The 19,719-nt window shown below is 50.2% G+C and overlaps 1 protein-coding gene across 2 annotated transcripts in view; it reads right to left on the reverse strand.

The window, feature by feature from the left end:
- The window catches only part of LINGO3 (leucine rich repeat and Ig domain containing 3), a 106,450-nt gene extending 91,584 nt beyond the window's left edge, over positions 1-14,866 (reverse strand). Inside the window, exon 1 of one of the 2 annotated variants that reach the window (XM_050934356.1) lies at positions 14,802-14,866. The gene's annotated coding sequence lies outside the window, so the exon portion shown is untranslated. Of the gene's footprint in view, positions 1-12,063; positions 12,098-14,801 lie in introns of those variants that run through there. The other variant, XM_050934357.1, reaches the window with a different exon arrangement.
- Between the last annotated feature and the right edge of the window lie 4,853 nt (positions 14,867-19,719).

Genomic DNA, 19,719 nt, shown 5'->3' on the forward strand with positions numbered 1-19,719 from the left:
AGGCCTCCTCTGAAAGAAAAACACATGCAGCTGTACAACAGTGGCCCAGGGCCACCCATGGAATTTCCTGGCTTCTGGGGAGTCCTGGAGAGGAGGAAGAATCCGGATCCCTTTGCAGACGGCATTGCTGCTGCGCTAGGAGCTGTACAACGGGTTCCGGGTCCACAGCTAAGACTCAGCGGCACTGCAGTGGTACCAGTAATAGCTGGAGTACTATTTTCCTCTCTCTGAAGAAGGGCTGGGGGTCAGGGGTGAAAGCGTGGGCTTCATTGCGGCGAAGTGTCCCTGCCATGTCAAGGCTGGATGGTCTAGCGGATTCTTTAACCTTGACTCTTCCACTGACTTCCCTTGTGCAAGTCACAGTCCGTGCCTCAGTTTCCCCTCTGTACGATTGGGACAACAACAATCGTTACCTATTCCAAGGGATTGAGAGGATTCGTTTGTTTGAGCATCACAGTGTATAAGGGCTTGATCCTGCATGGTGCTGAGCGCTCAGGCTCCAAGCTGGCAAAGCATTTCAGCCCCTGGGTAGCTTTACCCATGTACATCGCACAACTGAATCGATGGGGCTCCTCACTCACTTAATGGGAATCGTGGGGTTCAGTGCTTTGCAGGATCAAGACAGGTTTGTTCTGCCCCTTCCTGGATTGTCGCCTACGAGTCTAAGGCTAAATATTATTTCTAGTAGGGCTGCCAATCAATTGCAGTTAACTCACGCGATTAACTCAAAAAAATTAATCGTGAGTAAAAAGATGAATCACACTTTGAATAGAATAGCAATTGAAATGTATTAAATATTTCGGATGTTTTTCTACATTTTCAATATTGGCTTCAATTACAACACAGAATACAAAGTGCACTGTGCTCACTTTATATTATTATATATATATTATATACACACTGTGACAAAGTTCCTCCTCTACCTTGGTGGGTCCTGCGCTTATTGGTGGATTTGTTCGCCTCAGTGATCTTCCCCTCTGGTGGAATCCACAGTCTGGGTCAACTCCTCCTGTGTCTGATCAGGAGTTGGGAGGTTTAGGGGGAACCCGGGCCCGCCCTCTACTCCAGGTTCCAGCCCAGGGCCCTGTGGATCGCAGCTGTCTATAGTGCCTTCTGTAACAGTTGCATGACAGCTACAACTCCCTGGGCTACTTCCCCATGGCCTCCTCCAAAGACCTTCTTTATCCTCACCACAGGACCTTCCTCCTGGTGTCTGATAACGCTTGTACTCCCTAGTCCTCCAGCAGCACAGCCTCTCACTCTCAGCTCCTTGCACCTCTTGCTCCCAGCTCCTCACACGCCCCCCACAAACCGAAGTGAGCTTCTTTTTAAACCCAGATGCCCTGATTAGCCTGCCTTGATTGGCTGGAGGTGATCTAATCAGCCTCTCTGCCTTAATTGGTTCTAGCAGGTTCCTGATTACTCTAGTGCAGCCCCTGCTCTGGTCACTCAGGGAACAGAAAACTACTCATCCAGTGACCAGTATATTTGCCCTCTACCAGACTCCTGTACCCCACTGGCCTGGGTCCGTCACAACACACACACACACACAAACACACACAGAGTAAAAATGATAAACAAAACAAATAGTATTTTTCAGTTCACCTCATGCAAGTACTGAAGTACAATCTCTTTATCGTGCAAGTGTAACTTACAAATGCAGATTTTTTTTTTGGTTACATAATTGCACTCAAAAAACAAAACAGCATAAAACTTTAGAGCCTACAAATCCACTCAGTCCTACTTCTCATTCTGCCAATCGCTAAGACAAACAAGTTTGTTTACATTTGCAGGAGATAATGCTGCTCACTTCTTATTTACAATGTCACCCGAAAGCAGTTTTTCTGGTACATAATTCTACATTTGTCAGTTCAACATTCATGGTAAAGAGATTGCACTGCAGTACTTGTATGAAGTGAATTGAAAAATATATATATTTTTTTACAGTGCAAATATTTGTAATAAAAATAAACATAACGTGAGCACTGTACACTTTGTATTCTGTGTTGTAATTGAAATTAATATATTTGAAAATGTAGTAAACATCCAAAAATATTTAATATAAATGGTATTCTATTGTTGTTTAACAGCGCAATTAATTGTGATTAATTTTTTTAATCACGCAATTACTTTCTTTAATCGCTCGACAGCCCTAATGTCTGGTTTTCTTTTCCTGCAAGCAAAAACCTGATGCTTCAGGTTAAAATTCTCTCTCATTAACTCACGGTCGCTTATTAAAAACTAAGACTTTGGACGGCTTGATACAGAAATCTGTCTTAGCTCTTACTAACACCGGTTTCCCCCCACGATGTATGAATGATGGCCACGGGGTATGGATGACGGCTTACTCACCAGGGAGTTCTAAGGTTAAAAGTGTGATTTGCTACAGCTTGAGCTAAAGCGCCCAGGCATGGCAGTCTGGGGCTGTTACAGACTCTCATCCTCTGTGAATCGGCACAGAATGGGACCTGTAACACACACCCAGCCAGTTATATGTGCACACTGGTTATTAAGGTCGGCACGTCTTAGTTCTGAATATTTGTTTAGCCCCGAGAGCATGCTCAACACTGAGGGGTTATTGTAGGGTTGCTCCTGGAGGCTGGGGATCCTCACAATGGTTTTGTCATTGAAGAGCTCCTCAGAAGGGCCATATCTGCCAGTTTGCTCTCGGCAGGTAGTTACTGAGGGTTGGGATGCACACGGGGGTTTGTTATCGTAGGGTTGCTCACGAGTGCCGGACAAGTGGCATTAATGATAAACGAGTACTGAAGTATTTGGTTTTTTCAAACCTTGCCCAGGGTTAGCAAGAAGATAGAAGCCAAAGCAAGAGCAGGTTTACTCTCCGCCCTGCCCGCGTCCACTTTAGGAACAGGCAGCTGATGTGAGCAAACAGGCAGCAGTGGGCAGTCAAAGCCAATCTGGCATCATTAACACAAAGTAGGCAGAGACTGAGAAGCACCATCTGGAAATCTCACAGCTTAGAGGCTTTGCCCTCTGTGGATACCTCAGAGACCCAACCCAGGGAGAACCTTCTCCCGTGACTTCAGAGGGAGAGAGGCTTCGTGTTGTGTGTGGCAGGCGATAAAAGGCCAGAGGTTCACAGCTTGGCTACGGGTTCCTTTAGTTCTGGCTGAGGAAGAGGGGGCATTGCAGAACCTGCGTGTCACACTGGGCCCGGAGCCACACAGGAAGTCAGTGGCAGACCCAGGAGCAAAACCCAGGCATCCTGCGCTAACCACTAGACCACAGTCTCTGCCGTCACCCTATACCTGAAATCTACAATAACTAGACATCCCTTGCAGGCCCCAATCCATGGGAAAGATGCTCATCATTTGTTCTGCAGGGGGAGGGAAAAGTCAGCGCACTGATGGCTCCTGGGATTGGGAACTGAATAAGGACCCTCTCCTAGGCCTTCGGCTTGCACCCATTTCAGGATACTCCTGTCTGCGTTCAGAGGCCTTTGGAAATGAGCTGGGAACTTTAGTTCAGTTCCCCGTCACCTGGGGCCAGGTCTCTTCTGGGCAGCCTCAGCAGGGACGGGAGGCCAGAGACTGTGTGTGGTCCATGAAGAGCTGCTTCCCCACTGGCCCTTAGAAATGGCCCCTGTGAGTCAGGATTGCAGTTCCCTGTTCTGGGAATAGAAAGAGGACGTCACTCTCCAGGGCCGGTTGCCAATCTGGCCCCTTTCGCCAGCCACGAATAAAGACATGTATTGCAGCGATAGCCACGGCCAATTTAGGATGTCACAGCTGCCACTCAGCTCTGCTTGGAACTGAATGGCCAGGCAGCAGCAGAACTGCTGTAACACACAGGGGCCTGGCCACTTGAGCCCAAGAAGGATCTTTGCTGGTGCTGACAGCACAGGGTCTATGACACACAGCAGAGCAGTTCTGATTCCACCGAGTGGAGGGCAAGGGTGGCACACACCCAGCATTCCATTCATGACTGGATCCTATTGTCTTAAATTAACAAAAGTAACCCAGAGCCCCACATCTGCTGAGGGCACAGTAACAGCTGCCTGGGAGGAGCCACTGGAAACCTCTCTCCCAGAGAAGGGCTGAGGTCTGAGCAAGCAGTGGGGACGTCTGCACCGCGGGCACGGGGCAGCACGGCGGCAAGGCCGTCTGCACTGTGGGCACGGGGCAGCACGGCGGCAGGGCCGTCTGCACTGTGGGCACGGGGCAGAACAGTGGCGGGGGGCACGGGGCCTGATTGTAACTCAGGCAGACTTACCCCAAGCTAGTTTTAATCTAGCTAATACAGGCGCTGGAACAGTGAAGCCATGGGCAGCACAGGAGTTAGTGTGGAGTAGCTACCTGAAGAATTGTCCAGAGCTCCAGGTGGGCTTGTCCAGCCCCTTCTGCAGTGGCTTCACTGCTCTGGTACCGATCTAGCTAGACGGGAATGGCTAAACTGGCAGTAATCGTACTGTAGACATACCCTGTATCTGTTGTGGTGGAGACTGCACATTCCAACCAGAGTAGCTGTGCGGCTTTGGCTTTGGGCAGCTAAAGATCAAGGCGTGGACAGGGTGGGGGGCTCATTCACTCATTGGCTGCCGTGCAGCCAGAGTGACAGGCGCTGGACTTTCAACAGGGGAGCTCAGCTCAGCCTGCGCTGGGCACGAGTAGGGTGACCAGATGTCCCGATTTTATAGGGACAGTCCCGATTTTGGGGTCTTTTTCTTATATAGGCTCCTATTACCCCCCACTCCCTGTCCCGATTTTGCACACTTGCTGTCTGGTCACCCTGCCCATGAGAGAGGTTTGCTGCAGACTGCAACGATTGTGAAAAATTCAGAGGGAAAGAGAAAAAAAAAACCCCAAAACCAATAGAAGATAATTTGGCCCAGGGAGAGTGAGGGAGGCTGTGAAGCCCAGCCTGCTCCCAGAATGCCCCTACAGTCTTTTGGAAGCAGCGAGGGGCTCTTGGAGCTGATGGGCAAAGCTGCTGTGAAGACACCTTTGAGCAGCAGTGCTGGGGAGGGGCTTAATAAGGGAGATGAACGTGGCTGAACGCCGGACATGGCCACAAATATGGAAATCCCATCGGGCTGGGTCTCCGTGCCCAGGAGGGAGCTTGCCGAGGCATGGAGCTGGCTAGCCACACTAGAAGTGGAACGGAAGAAGGATTTATTATTTTTTAAATGCTGTGAGTGGCATGGGAAGTAACAGCTTGATGAAGACCGAGCTTTCTTATCTCATCGAGCTGCCAAGCCCAGAGGAGAAACACGACACTTCCCCTCTTGTGTTAGGGGTTTGTTGAGCAATGACAGTGTGGCTGGCGTCATTCAAACAGGAGGGCAGTGCAACAGCTTGTGGTCTCCTGGGGTAGCTAAGTACGGCTGAGATTTTTGCATTCAATGTTCCATCCACCTGTAAATTAGTCCTCTCTCCCGCCCATGTCTATTCATAGGAGTTCTGTTAAAACCAAATCCTTACATGCGTGGGTGGGTGTAATATCTGTGTGTGTGTGTGTGCGCACATGTGTGTGAGAGAGAGATATTACACACACACACACACACACACACACACACACACACACACACACAGAGTAAAGTCTCTCCCCATCTATACTGTCTGGGCTAGGTTTTGCTCTCAGCTATGCCAGTGCAAATCGGCACCAAGGAGACGAACGTCCATGGACTCGCCCCACGTTCACACTGCTGTAAACGAGAGCAGAACTGGACCCTGTCTATCTAGCAGGTAGATCTTCCCAGCAGCGACTGAGCGTGTGCTGTGGACAGCATGGTCTAGCATATAGCGCAGTGTGTGTGGCGGGAAAACATCCGGGTTCGATTCCTGGCTCTGCTACCGTCTAGTTGTGTGATGGAGCAAGTTGCTTACCTCCGTTCCCCTGCCTTGAAATGAGGAGGCATAACACCACCTGCCTCAGAGAGAGGCTTAGTGAGTATTTGTAAAGCTCTTTGGGCTCCTCTGATGAGAGATGCTATTTCTTAGCTCCTACATATTAGCCAAAGGCTGTTTAACTCTCTTCCCAGTGTAATTCCTGGAGATCCCTGTGCATCGTTCTTCTGCTCTGCCTGGGATATCCCTTAAGGAACCAAACATGAGAGGCAGTGCGCTCTGGGACTGATGCACTCCTTAGGCCTGGTGCAGAAAACCAAGCTGGATACCCTCCCCTTGGGGCAGGACTTATAACAACGCCACTTTTAAGACACTGATATGATTAAGGAGAGAAACATACGAGGCTGTCGCAGCCCACCCAGAAGCGCTGCTCCACTAGATCCCTACGTAAAAGGATAAATGGACACAAGTCAGATATTAGGAATGGCAATATACAATAACCTGTAGGAGAACACTTCAGCCTTCCTGGCCACACAATAGCAGATTTATAGCTGAGAGCAGAACCTGGCCCAGACAGTATAGATAGATAGATAGATAGATAGATAGATAGATAGTGTGTGTGTGTGTGTGTGTGCGCCAGACAGTATAGATAGGGAGAGAGTGTGTGTGTGTGTAATCTCTCTCACGGACACACACACACAGATATTACACACACATATCCTGCAGCAAAAAAACTTCAGGACCAGACTTCAAAGAGAAACTGCTGCACTTCACTTCATTTGCAAATTTGACACCATCAGCTCAGGATTAAACAAAGACTGTGAATGGCTAGCCAACTACAAAAGCAGTTTCTCCTCCCTTGGTGTTCACACCTCAACTGCTAGAAGAGGGCCTCATCCTCCCTGACTGAACTAACCTCATTATCTCCAGACTGATTCTGGCCTCCCACGGCAGCTGTGATCCAGCAGAACGACACCATCAACTACGAGACAGAACTTGCTTAGCGACTGGACCAAGACGGTCACGGGGGACCACGAGAAAGCACAAACATCACCCGGCTCAATCCAAAGGCTACACCACACACACTACTATCAACGCCGCCAACGGCGAAGAGTTGTCGAGAGACAGCTACAAGTTTCAGACAATTGAAATAGCAAGGAGGGTGCTCAGTGATGGTGGGAACGATATAAAAACCCAAACAGATCGGAAGTCAGTGGCAGCACAGCTCACCACTGCACCGATATTCCAAACTGCTCGCAGTGGTCTGTTCATTTTGCCCAGTGTTCCCCGGCATCAAAAAAAAGAGACTTCCTGAAATAGACAAGTGTCTCAGCACTGAGACAGGCTCAGAGAACACGCCACAAACTCCCAGAGACAGATTGGGGAGTGCTGGATTGGGCAGGAGTTATTCACAGGCCAAGGAAAAGTAGATTAGAAGAGGCCACGTTGATTGCACAGAAGGACAAGGGCATCTGGATGTATTTGCGCTTGGTATTTAAAGACTGGAAATCGATCCTATTGAAATCAGCTTCCAAATTAAATGTTTAATTCAGGCCTGTATCATGGCTTAGAGGGGGGACTGCAGTGATTAGTTATAGGGCCTCAGAGCAATACATACATCGCTAATAAAGCCAGACATTTCCAAGCAAACTTTAAAAATGCCTATTCCGGTTTCAATATCTCCAGAAGCTTAACATAAGAATGGCCAGACTGGGTCGGACTAACGGTCCATCTAGCCCAGTAGCCTGTGTTCCGACAGCGGACAAAGCCAAATATTTCAGAAGGAATGACCAGAATAGGGCAATCTTGAATGATCTCCTGTCATCCAGTCCCAGCTTCTGGCCATCAGAGGTTTAGGGACACTCAGAACATGGGGTGACATCCCTAAACATTGTGGCCAACAGCCATTGATGGACCCATCCTCCATGAACTTATCCATTTTTTTTAATCCAGTTATACGTTTGGCCTTCACTCTGGCAAGGAGTTCCACAGGTTGACTGCGTTAAGTACATTAGTTTGAAGCCTGCTGCCTATTAATATCATAGGATGACCCCTGGTTCTTGTGTTATGTGAAGGGGTAAATAACACTTCCTTAGCCATTTTCTCCACATCATTCATGATTCCATAGACCTCTCTCATATCCCCCCTCAGTGGTCTCTTTTCTATACTGAACAGTCCTGGTCTTTTTAATCTCTCCTCCTTCGAAAGATGTTCTATCCCCCTACTCTTTTACTGTCCTTCTCTGTACCTTTTCCAATTTGAATATTTCCTTTTTGAGATGGGGCAACCAGAACTGCACACAGTATTCAAGGCACCATGGATTTATAGAGTCGCATTATGGTATTTTCCGGCTTATTAGCTATCCCTTTCTTAATGGCTCCTAACGTTCTGTTCGCTTTTCTGACTGCTGCTGCACACTGAACAGATATTTTCAAAGAATCATCTACGATGACTCCACGGTCTCTTTCTTGAGTGGTAACAGGATAATGGAGAACATGGCTAGTGCTTTACCCAGCGAAAACTTGTAGGGGGTCTGGTTGGACTCTGGCTGGGAAGTAGAGACCTGCCACGACTGGGTCCCAAGTACCTCCTGAGAGATGCTGTGCACTCCCGATAAGAGCTGAGGGCCCAGCGCATCTTGCGGGAAGCTCAGCCCACCCATTGGAAAGCATGGGAACGGCCCACAGACTTTCCAACCCGTAGCACAGCAAATTCTTGTAGCAGTTTTAAGGCTGAGTAAATTCTGCTCTCAGCGACACTGAAGCCAGCTGAGTTGCACCAGCGTTAATGGGAGAAGAATTCTGGCTCATCGAACTTCATTTACTCATTGCTGCAATCCCAAGGGTTCAAAAATCATGAATCATCCCCTAAAAAAATCATGGGATTGGCTTAAAATCTTGAATTTTTTTTTGTTTTAAAGAAATAATACATTTGGGGCCCTTTTCATATGTCTTCTGGTTTTTGAGCCGGTTGGGCACCCTCCCGGCACAGGTTTCAGGCTTTTCTTTGCAACCGCCATGGCTGCAGTTCAACTTTTTCGTTTTGAAAGGAAAGCAGTGATTCTCCTGCAACCTTATGGGGCTTTAAGACAGACATCAAACATCCCGAGATTCGCAATAAGAACACAATCATTGGCCACATGTGAAAAAGTCCCTTCATTCCTCCATACTGGAACCCCAGAGCCAACCCCTCACTCTTTGGTGCAGTTTGGATCTAAAATTCATCTCTTTCTGCCGTCTCTTTTCCAGGGGCTGTTTCTCTCTCCCACCCCACTCTGCTGAGGTCTTAATGAGCACCGTAGAAATGTCCATGAATACCTAAATTAGATTAAATTAAACCAAATCAATCAACAGGCTGTCAAACTGGCAGCTTCCTATCGGATTTTTAGTTATCCTTATACAATCGTATTGAAGGACACGGTTCACATTTCTTGTATTGAATTAACTCTTTTGCATATCTATATGTAGTCATCAGACTTGCTTTTGCATCACATGGCTGTCTGCATTAAGCCCACAATAGCTTGGTCTTTTCGAGTTAATAAAAATAAAGTCATACTTAGCACGATCTCTTTGGTTTGTTTGTACAGCACCTAGCATAGTGGGGACACAGCTGCTAGGCACCCCCACAATTCAAAAAATCAATCATCATTACCCTCATTTTATGCAGGGGTAACTGAAGCACAGAGAGGTTAAGTAACTGGCCCAAGGCGATAAAGGAAAGGTAGTGCCAGACACAGGAATAGAACCCAAGAGTTCTACCTCTTTGCCCACTGGGCCAGAATGCACGAAATGTGTGATCACAAAATGGTCACAGTAAGTCACAACTAAAAAAGCAGTGGGGTCAAAGTAGCGTGAGGCTGGCTGGCTTCATTTTTAAGGCCAATAGAAGCCAACATTTCAGCTTTAAAGATGAGCTAGTGTCTCATGGGAAAAAAGGTTATGTCTAGGGGCAGTTCTGTTTTCTGAGTGATTGTTTGGTATCTTTTTACTCCCTTTGACTTCTATTAATATAACCATTCAAAGGAAAATAGGATTTCCCTTTCTTAAAAGGTTATTCTCTTCTACTACTTCTTTCTCCCAACTGAGATCAGACAAGGGGGAACCAGAAATGGCTCCACTGATTCATTCACAAGGGAATTCCCAAACTGGACAAGACTAATGGGGCGGGCCGGCCCGTCCAGCAGCCTGTCTCTAACAAGGCAGAATTCCAGATAATCCAGAGGAGGGTTAAAACTCTTGTACAACAATGACCAATCCACAAAATTGTTAAGTGGATCCAAACTTTTCCAAAGCCTCAGGCTATCCAGACCTACCCACAATGCACCTAATCCTGCAATTCTGTACTACACTTTGGAGGAGACTGGTGTCAGTTTATGTCAGGGGTGGGCAATCTATGGCACGCGTGCCAAAGGTGGCACACGAGCTGATTTTCAGTGGTACTCACACTGCCCAAGTCCTGGCCACCGTCTGGGGGGGGGAGGGGCTCTGCATTTTAATGTAATTTTAAATGAAGCTTCTTAAACATTTTAAAAACCTTATTTACTTTACGTACAACAATAGTTTGGTTATATATTATAGACTTATAGAAAGAGACCTTCTAAAACCGTTAACACGTATGACTGGCACGCAAAACCTTAAATCAGAATGTGAATAAATGAAGACCCGGCACAGCACTTCTGAAAGGTTGCTGACCCCTGGTTTATGCCTATCAATCAGAGCACCCATGAGGGTGGAGCTCAGATGGGAGCATACACAAGCTACCAGGGAGGCTCAGCACTGGTCTTGAGATGAGGGCAGCTGGACTGTGGGGCTCCTACCGCTCAAGAAAGAGGTGCCTGACAGGGCGCAGGCACCCCAGGAGTGTGCCTGAGAAGCCAGGACTAGAGACAGTGCCTGGAAGCTGCTCAGAGCCAGCTGGCTTAGAAGGGAGGATCCAAAGGCTGGGTCCAATACACCTACCTGGTGACTGTCCACTAGGGGAGACTGAGGCAGAACTGGAGCGGGGAGAAATGGAGAGATTTGGTGACACGTTCCCCAGGTCACACAGGGAGTCTGCCGAGGAGCTAGGAGCCGAGCCTATGTTCTCCAAGCCCCAGTCCAGTGCCTGAGCCACAGGACTATCCCCCTCCTCCCACCACAGCAAACACCACACCACTGCTACAAACAGAGGGAAACCATGTCTACTCCCTGCCACTCGGGTGTCGGACCGGCACGCTGGGGAAACAGGGACTTGGGCATCCATTGACCCCACCCACCACTCCGTCCCTCAGTCCTGCTTTCCTAAAGCTTTTTAACATGCCTTCGGCGCGTCTCCTCAGAGCCCTTCTCAGTGAGCATCGCCGCTGGATCACAAAGGCAGAGGGGTCCTGCTCCGCACAAGGAAGGAATTCCCTGGAATTCCACATTGAGCAATTTCCTGTCCTCTCTCTTCTGCCCAAAGTTTCCCCTCCCCACAACGTGCCTCAGGCCCAAAGAATGACCTCGGAAGCACGGGACAAGTGCTTAGCGCAGAGGCTTGAAATGAAGCCACGTAAGGTTCGGCCAACAGCTGTGGACTCCCCCTGCAGAGGCATGATGAGATGGGCCGTGCGAGTTCCCCCTTTTCTGTGCTGCCCCATGACTAGAAACGGTGGCAGCCGGGCAAGGACCACGCTGTGGGTCATGGCTTGTAACAAGATCTGCTCATCTCCCGAGTGCCTGGCAGGACAACTCAGGAAACTGCCTGGCTGCAGATGGAGATGACAGGAGGCACATTCTCTCTGCTGGCCACACAACCCACTCCCTTTCCCCAGAGCCAGCCTGCTTGGAGTCCCGTGTGGACTCAGCCAGGCCTGAAGGAAGGCAGGGGGAGGTCACATGGGGTCAGATCCCTCCACTTGCCCTGCCCCATATGGAAAAAGAACTCAGCTCCTGACTTCTCCATCCCTGCTGGAGACCCAGATGAGAGTGGACTCCTGCTCCTCTCCACACCGTCAGCATGGGTGTTCTTCAAACCTTCAGCCCTTTCCGCCCCCCCTCCAGCGTTTCAGGGAAAATCTTTCCACAACAGGAGGGAAGAGGCTGGTTCAAACTTGTTTTGGTCTAGCAGGACTAGGGACGGGCACCTCCCAGAGCCAGCGGGTTTACAAACCTTCCGGCTGCTTTTTTCTCCCCTCGGGGGACGTCGCCAAACTTTTCATCCAGCTGCTCCTCACAATAGAGTCCTTGTATAAAAAAACAACCACCCCCAGACAAATACTCAAGCGCCAAAAACTCACCCAAAGCAGCCAACGACTGTGTGCACTCTCTGATAGCCCTAGAATGCACCTGAACTAGGCTGGCAGAGATGGGCTTCATAGGCTGGCAGTGTACGTGTGCCCATGTCTCCCTCCAGCGGCTGGCTCCAGCCAGCTAGGTCAAAGCAAAGGAGCTATTTATTTAGCTCCAGGGGTAGGGGAGTTTTGGTGCAGGAGGTCTCACTGTGGCATACGTGACCACAGGGCTGTACATGGTTACCCTGTTGTCTGCAGTCATTTATCCAGTCGTGTCTCTCTTTCTCTCCTCCCTTTTGTTCAGCGTCTGTCTCTCTCTCACACTATATTGGATTTTCAGTCTCTGCTTTTTTCCTTTTCCTCTAGGGCAGGGGTCGGCAACCTGTCAGAAGTGCTGCGCCAAGTCTTCATTTATTCACTCTGATTTAAGGTTTCACATGTCAGTCATACATGTTAACGTTTGTAGAAAGTCTTTCTTTAAGTCTATAATATATAACTAAACTATTGTTGTATGTAAAGTAAATAAGGTTTTTAAAATGTTTAAGAAGCTTCATTTAAAATTAAATTAAAATCATAGACTCATAGACTCATAGGTCAGAAGGGACCAATCTGATCATCTAGTCTGACCTCCTGCACAAGGCAGGCCACAGAACCCCACCCATCCAATTTTATAACAACCCCTATCCCAGGACCGAGTTATTGAAATCCTCAAAAATGGTTTGAAGACCTCAAGCTGCAGGGAAACCACCAGCAAGCGACCCGTGCCCCACGCTGCAGGGGAAGGCGAAAAACCTCCAGGGCACCTGCCAATCCGCCCTGGAGGAAAAATTCCTTCCCGACCCCAAATATGGCGATCAGCTAAACCCTGAGCATGTGGGCAAGAGTCACCAGCCAGCACCCAAGAAGGAATTCTCCGCAGCAACTCAGTACCCATCGCATCCAACATCTCCCCGCAGACCATTGAGCAGACCTGTCTGGTGGTAATTCAAGATCAATTGCCCAAATTAACGATCCTATCATAACATCCCCTCCATATACTTATCAAGCTTTGTCTTAAAGCCGGGAAAGTCTTTTGCCCCTACTACTCCCCTCGGAAGGCTATTCCAGAACTTCACTCCCCTAATGGTCAGAAACCTTCGTCTAATTTCAAGTCTAAACTTCCTAATATCCAGTTTATACCCATTCGTCCTCGTGCCTACATTAGTACTAAACTTAAATAATTCCTCTCCCTCCCTAACGTTAACCCCCTTGATATATTTATATAGAGCGAGCATATCCCCCCTCAGCCTTCTTTTGGCCAGGCTAAACAAGCCATCAAATCAAGAGTCCCCTGGACCGGTGGCCACTGAAAATCATCTCCCGTGCCATAGGTTGCCTACCCCTGCTTTAGGGGCGCCGCTTCTCACAGCCTCCCCCACTTGAAACACAATCCCACAACACAGATGTTGAAACTGAATCTAGGATATTTGAGAGGAAGTGTTCGCCTACCTCTAAAATAAAGGGGCATTTTTTTTTCTTTTAAGAAATGGAGGAGGAAGGGAGCAGACAGACTCTGGGAGGCAGGGAATTGGAAAGGGTTCAAAAAGGAGATACAAGAATGATTCGTGGGCTGGAAAACATGCCTTATAGTGAAACACTTAAGCAGCTCAGTCAGTGTCGTTTACCCCAGAGAAGGTCAAGAGCGGACGCGAGGATGGTCTACGAGGACTCACATGGGGAAGAGATTTCTGGTAGCAGACTGCTCTTTAATCTAGCAGGAAAAGGTGCAATGAGAGTTAAGGGTTGGAAGATGAAGCTGGACTACTTCAGGCTAGAAAGAAGGTGCAGATTTTATTAGCAGTAGGGGGAATTAACGGCTGGAACCACTCTTCTAGGAACATGGTGGATTCTCCATCCCTAGAAGCCTTTAAAGAAGCTTTGGGATTGTTGCAGAAGTTTGTCTGGCCTGTCCTGTGCAGGAGGTCAGACGCGATGACCCTAACGGTCCCTTCTGGCCTTAACGCTGGAGCCCAGCTCTCAGCTCACTTTCCATGCAAACTAGACTGGCCAAAGCCCCAGGGGCCACACTCCAGAGCACACTCCTGTCCTGCCCCCACGGGAGGGGGCGAGATGAACTCAGCTTAGAGCAGAGGAGGGGGCCTGGCATGCTGTGCAGGCGGGAGAGGGCTCATTTCTGATCACAGCCAGGAGAAGGGGGTCCTCTGACAGCCGCATCTGGGCAGGGAGGTGGGGGGCAGCAGGGAAGTGATACCTCAGGCAGAGGCTGGGCTAGGAGTTGGAGGCGCAGACCGGGGGCTGAGGACATGAGAGGTGGTGGGGAAACAGCAGAGGAGAAACAGAAGAATGGGAGAGAGCAGGGGAGGAGGGAGAGGATGGGGAGCGGGAGGACGGACACTAGACCTGCTGCAATACCAGCCAGACACAGACCCCAAGGCACCGGCTGCTCCATGCTCTCCCCCCACATACTGCCAGGAGGCCAGCCAGGCTGCTCGGTTGTTTTAGCCCCATTTTCCCCCGGCTGGTGCAAGCAGCGCCGGGCACCTGGGGCTGGGGGGGCACCTCTCCAAGTCCCTGGGCAGCTGGCCCGGCTCGCCGAGAGCCCCCCCCCCAGACACCCACCGCCGGCGCCTGCCCTCAGGCCCGCATGCAGCGCGCAGGGCGAGCTCCGGCCACGCTGCTGGGCAGAGCTCGCCAGCCGCCAGGACCCGCGGATCCGGGCAGGACCCCCCCTCCGCTGCACTCACCGCGGCGGCTCGCCCGGGCTGCCCATCCTGCTCGCCAGGGCACGGGCTGGAGGCTGGGCTCGCCTGGAGCTCGCAGGGAGGAAACACGCCCGGATCCCCGGGGCCCGCGGACTGCAGCCCCCGCCTCTCCCCGGCTCCAGCCCCGGCCGAGGCGCGGCGGGAGGGAGGGTCCCGCGGCTCCCCCCGCTGCCGAGCCCGGCGAGCTCCGCCAGCCAGAACTTCTCAGCAGGTGTCAGGGATCCTCGCAAAAGTCCCCAGCCGCAGAAAGGGGGCGGGCTGGCAGAGCGGGGGGGCTGGATCATCCCCGCCCGCTGTGGCGGCGGGTTTGTGGGTCAATTCTGCAGCCGCCGCAGCGGGGCTGTTTGTCTGAGACATCAGGACACCCCGGCCAAGCGGCGCTTTCCTCGGCTGCCGTGTGAAGCAAAGCCAGGCTGGTAGAAATCCAGGGCAGCGGAGGGAATCAGCAAGGAGTAGGTTTGTCCTCTTGCCCCCCAGGGGCATCTTTGTTGGGGCTGGTTCAGACTGATTGCATAAGCTCCTTTGTTATCTCCCTGTCAACACGCAGCACTGACATTATAGCTTTCACCCAGTGACCTCCCAGCACTTTACAAACCTGCCTCAGGGTCCTGACACAGGAGGAAGAGGAGACACGCAGAGGTTAAGGAATTTGCCCAAGATTATATGGTGGCTCAGTGGCAGAGCCAGGCAACCGAGCTCACCCCTGCTGACTGCCCAGCCAATGGCAGGTCTATTCAGCCACACTCCCTCCTGCTCCAGCACCACTTAATAAGCATCTGCACTGGGGTGATGTCCCTCCCCTCTCACTGGACAATTGTGGATTCATTCCTCAATGTCTGTCCAGCACAAACACCAGAAATTAAAAAGACCAGTTAGTCTGGCCAGCCCTGCTCCCTGCTGCCGCAGAATTGTGCCTACTTGTGCATTGATCGGTGTTTGGGCCAGGCTAGTTTTCAATGTGCCAAGCCAGTGGGCCTCCATCACTTCCCTAGGGAGATCTGGCTGGGGACACAAAGCGCAACGTTAAATTGTTCTGCAGCACCAATCCAAAGCCTCACAGCTTACCAGACCCCCTAGCAGTTAGCTTGCATTGTCTCTCTCTCAAAGGGCAGGATCCATGAAGCAGGCCTCAGCTGTCCGATTCCAGGTGGTGAGCTCCTGCCTGGGGATTGCTAAACCGACAGATGTCCCAATGCAGCTTGGATGGAGGTGCCGGTCTCTGAGAGAGGGGCAGGGCTTCACCCATGCCTGTTGTCCACCTGGTTTAGGCAGGGAGCTGCAGTGCCGGCTTTTGTGGATGGCATTCTTAGGCACTTACCCCATGCAGTGCACAGGGACCCTAGGGGCCTGAGTGGGCTTTGGGGGTCACGGTGTGTTCCGGTGATTTTCTAGGTGCTGTGGCACTCAAAGTCCCTTTTTGGCTCCCACCCCACGTACTTTACGAAAAGGGAGGATCCTCATTGCCTCCTTTTCTAGGTGGAGCAACTGGCCAGGCAGTGACCTGCCGCAGTGATGAGGACTGGGAGGCAGGTCTGATTCCCAGGCTCGGGCCCAGTAGACCCTACTTGCTTTCAGTGCCCTTAGAATCATGGAATCTCAGAGCTGGAAGGGAGCTCAGGAGGTGTCTAGTCCAACCCCCTGCTCAAAGCAGGACCAATCTCCAACTAAATCATCCCAGCCAGGGCTATGTCAAGCCGAGCCTTGGGCGCTTTGCAGAATTCTGCGTGGGTGTTATCACTATTCGTTGGGTGCCACTGTTTCTACATGCCCGTCCCGTCACCCAGCCCCGCGCCTGGGCTGATGGAGAATCATGTCTTGCTTTTTGGACACTCAGATGCTGTTCATTGGCCTTGGAATGTGGCTTTATAATTTCATTGGAGAAACAGAACAGGCCCAAGTCATGTCTTTTTGTTTTCTTTTCCCCCTCAGATCTCGTCCTCCTCTTGATTTGCAGGTAAAACAGTAGTGGTTTAGATACACAGGTGGGGAGTTAAAATATGTGCTTCAGATAATACCATGACGAAAATAGTGGAGCCTGTGAAAACAGAAGATACCTCCCTTCCCCGAGACATGTTTTAAAAGGGCTGTGTGTGTGGTGAGAGCGGGACTAACCCAAGGCTGCTGTGCAGAATCACATTTCATTTCAATTCCCCGGGATGAAAAGGTGACGGTAGCTAATTTGAACCTAGTTATTAAGACCCTGTTTCAAAACTCCAAGTCAATTAATCTCTGTTTGCCTCCCCAGCCTGTGGGCCTGAGTTTGTTGTTAGTAATCTGGAGCCAGGGAAATTGCTTTCACCATAAAACTAGCACTTTCTTTGCTGGAAGCAAAACCCTGATGTGATTTTGCCTGCTGGAAGAGGTTTCTATGCCTGCTGGATGTGTGATGAATGTGCCTCCCAGAAGAGAGCAGTTTAGCACAGCTCCTGCGGGCTGGGCTGGGACTGGGACAGGCAGATTATTGACAGTAGGAGGGGCTTGGCTGGAGTCCAGCTACAGTGGTGGATCCCATTCACTGGGACATTTGTTAGCATATTTTGTGTGAGGGGAAACTGAGGCACCACAACATGTGATCAGCCCAAGATCACAGAGGAGGCAAGTTGCAGAGTTGGGAATAGACTCAACAACAACTCCTGAGGCTGAGCCGTATGCTATGCCTGTTAGACACACTGCTTTTCCTTGGGGAAGAGATCCTCACCGGTATACATTCTGGGATGAAGGGACCCCTGCACCATCCATCACTCTGCCATGGGGCCATCTTACCTCTCATTGATATTCAGTAGCAAGCAGTCAAAATGACTGAATGCTGCAAGTCTTTGGTGCAAACCTCAATGTTCTCTAGCACAACGTGTGCATAGTATCCTTTTCATATGCAGCCGGCTAGCACTCCACTTGCAGCTCAGATTGGTTTCGCCGTAACCCTTAATCAAATAACGGAACAGATATTACGAGACCACAAATCAGCGAACGGCGACGGAGTCACCACTTAGGAATAAACAACTCAGCGGTATAAAGTCAAGGTCTTGCTCGCCCAAGCTGATTACTTGTTCAGAGGGAATTGGATTTTAGTAAAGCCCGTGACACAGGGTCTCATTGTGACGCAGTAGGGACTATCTGCAGGGGGGATGGGAGAGCAGGGGATGACTAAGTGAGGGACAATACCTGAGGCCAGGAAAGGGGGTGAGGGGAGTCGACACCTTTGCCCGGGAAGCTGGACAAAGGAAGAGAGCCTGCCAGAGAGGTTTTTGGTTTCAGTTTTGGGCTGGCTGGGAAGAGGCAGGCAACCCCAAGGCTGGGGTCTAAGATCCTTGCCCCCCAGAGGGACCTGACTGAGGGGTCCTAGTTGTACCTACAAGCCCTGCTTGGGACTGTGTTCCTGTTGTCTAATAAACCTTCTGTTATCCTGGCAGGCTGAGAGTCACGGTGAATAGCAGGAAATGGGGGCTGCAGGGCCCTGACTCCCCCACGCTCTGTGACAATCATGAAATTGCACCCTTCAATTAACTCACATTGGCTTGGATAGATAGACTGCCTAAGGAACCTTAAACAGAGGCTAAACAGCCTTGTGTTGCATAGGAAGGAGATGTCTTGTAGGGAACTGCAAGGATTTGGGTTGGAGAGAAATATCCCTTCGTTACTGATCTGGAAGATGGGGGAAGATAAACAGCATATTAAAGGAACCACACTAATGATGCTAAATGAGGAGAAATTGCAAACACCAGTGTTTGCAATTAAAGAATTAATATAAAAGGACTTTTCAAAGAGGGATTAAAAATAAGTGAAACTGAGATTCACTAGGGGAAAATGCAAAAGGTGGAGCATTGACATGCAGTCAGACGGAGCAGAAAAAGGATGAGGGGACAGCAAGGGCTTGGAGACAGGAGATTCAGATGTAATGGGGCAGCAGAAAAAACAATGCAGTTTAGGGCTGCACACCGAGGCACCATGCAAAGAGGCAGGGGAGCTGACAGATCCAATGCCGGTGAGATAGAACCTAACATGTCGTGTTCACTCCTGCAAACCTCATGGCCAGCAAAATACCAACAGCTTGGCAGGAGTGTACAGAAGAAAAACAAAAGTGACCAGGGGGCTGGAGTGCGTGGGTTTTGGAAAATCTCATGCCTTTTAAGCCAGTCTCATGCTTTTGGGGGTGGCTGGCTCATGATTTTGAAGGGCTTGCGGTTGTTGGCACGGCACCGACTGGCCCTGCATCCCAGTTGGGAAGCACAAACTAGCTGGTCCAGTTTTGGAGATCCTCCACCCCAAAGCAATGCTTTGGTCCCTCTCTGTTCCTCTTAGCATTTACCAAGGCAATTCTGTTCTCCCCAGCATCTGGCATCTGCTGACAACCTCACAATCTAATCTCCCCCCTCCGGAGATTCTCTCTGCATTCACAAGCCCCAATGAGGCTTTCATTTGAAGATGGAGTGTCTCATCTTTGGGACTTCCAACCTGGTGTCCGTCTACCCTCCCCCCCTCCCGCACTCGACTTGCTCCCGCACTCCCTTTCTCCCCACCTTCCTGCCTGGCTCAGTATTGGAAGGAATAGTAGAGCGCCCCCTACTGCTGTTGTGTAGATACAGCAAGTTGCAGGTATTTTGTTGACTGCGTAGCATCCTTGTGAATAAAGTTAGGAGCAGAACAGCCAACGCTTGGCAGGTCATAGCCTGGGCACCTTTGCCACATCAGTTATGAAAGTACAAAAATTGCTCCAACCCTGGCACCTCTTTCATTACCGATTAAGCCCTGGAAACAGCAGACGGGGCTGCAGGACGTGCTCTGGAGGAGCTGCAGGGAGAATTGGGCACAGCGTGCACCAGTGTGACAGCGCTTGGCTTTTCTCCGCAGCACCAACCTACTTGTTATATGAACACCAAATTCAGCTGATTCAGTAAACAAA

The sequence above is a fragment of the Gopherus flavomarginatus genome, chromosome 24, assembly GCF_025201925.1.
Source record: "Gopherus flavomarginatus isolate rGopFla2 chromosome 24, rGopFla2.mat.asm, whole genome shotgun sequence".
NCBI lineage: Eukaryota > Metazoa > Chordata > Testudines > Testudinidae > Gopherus > Gopherus flavomarginatus.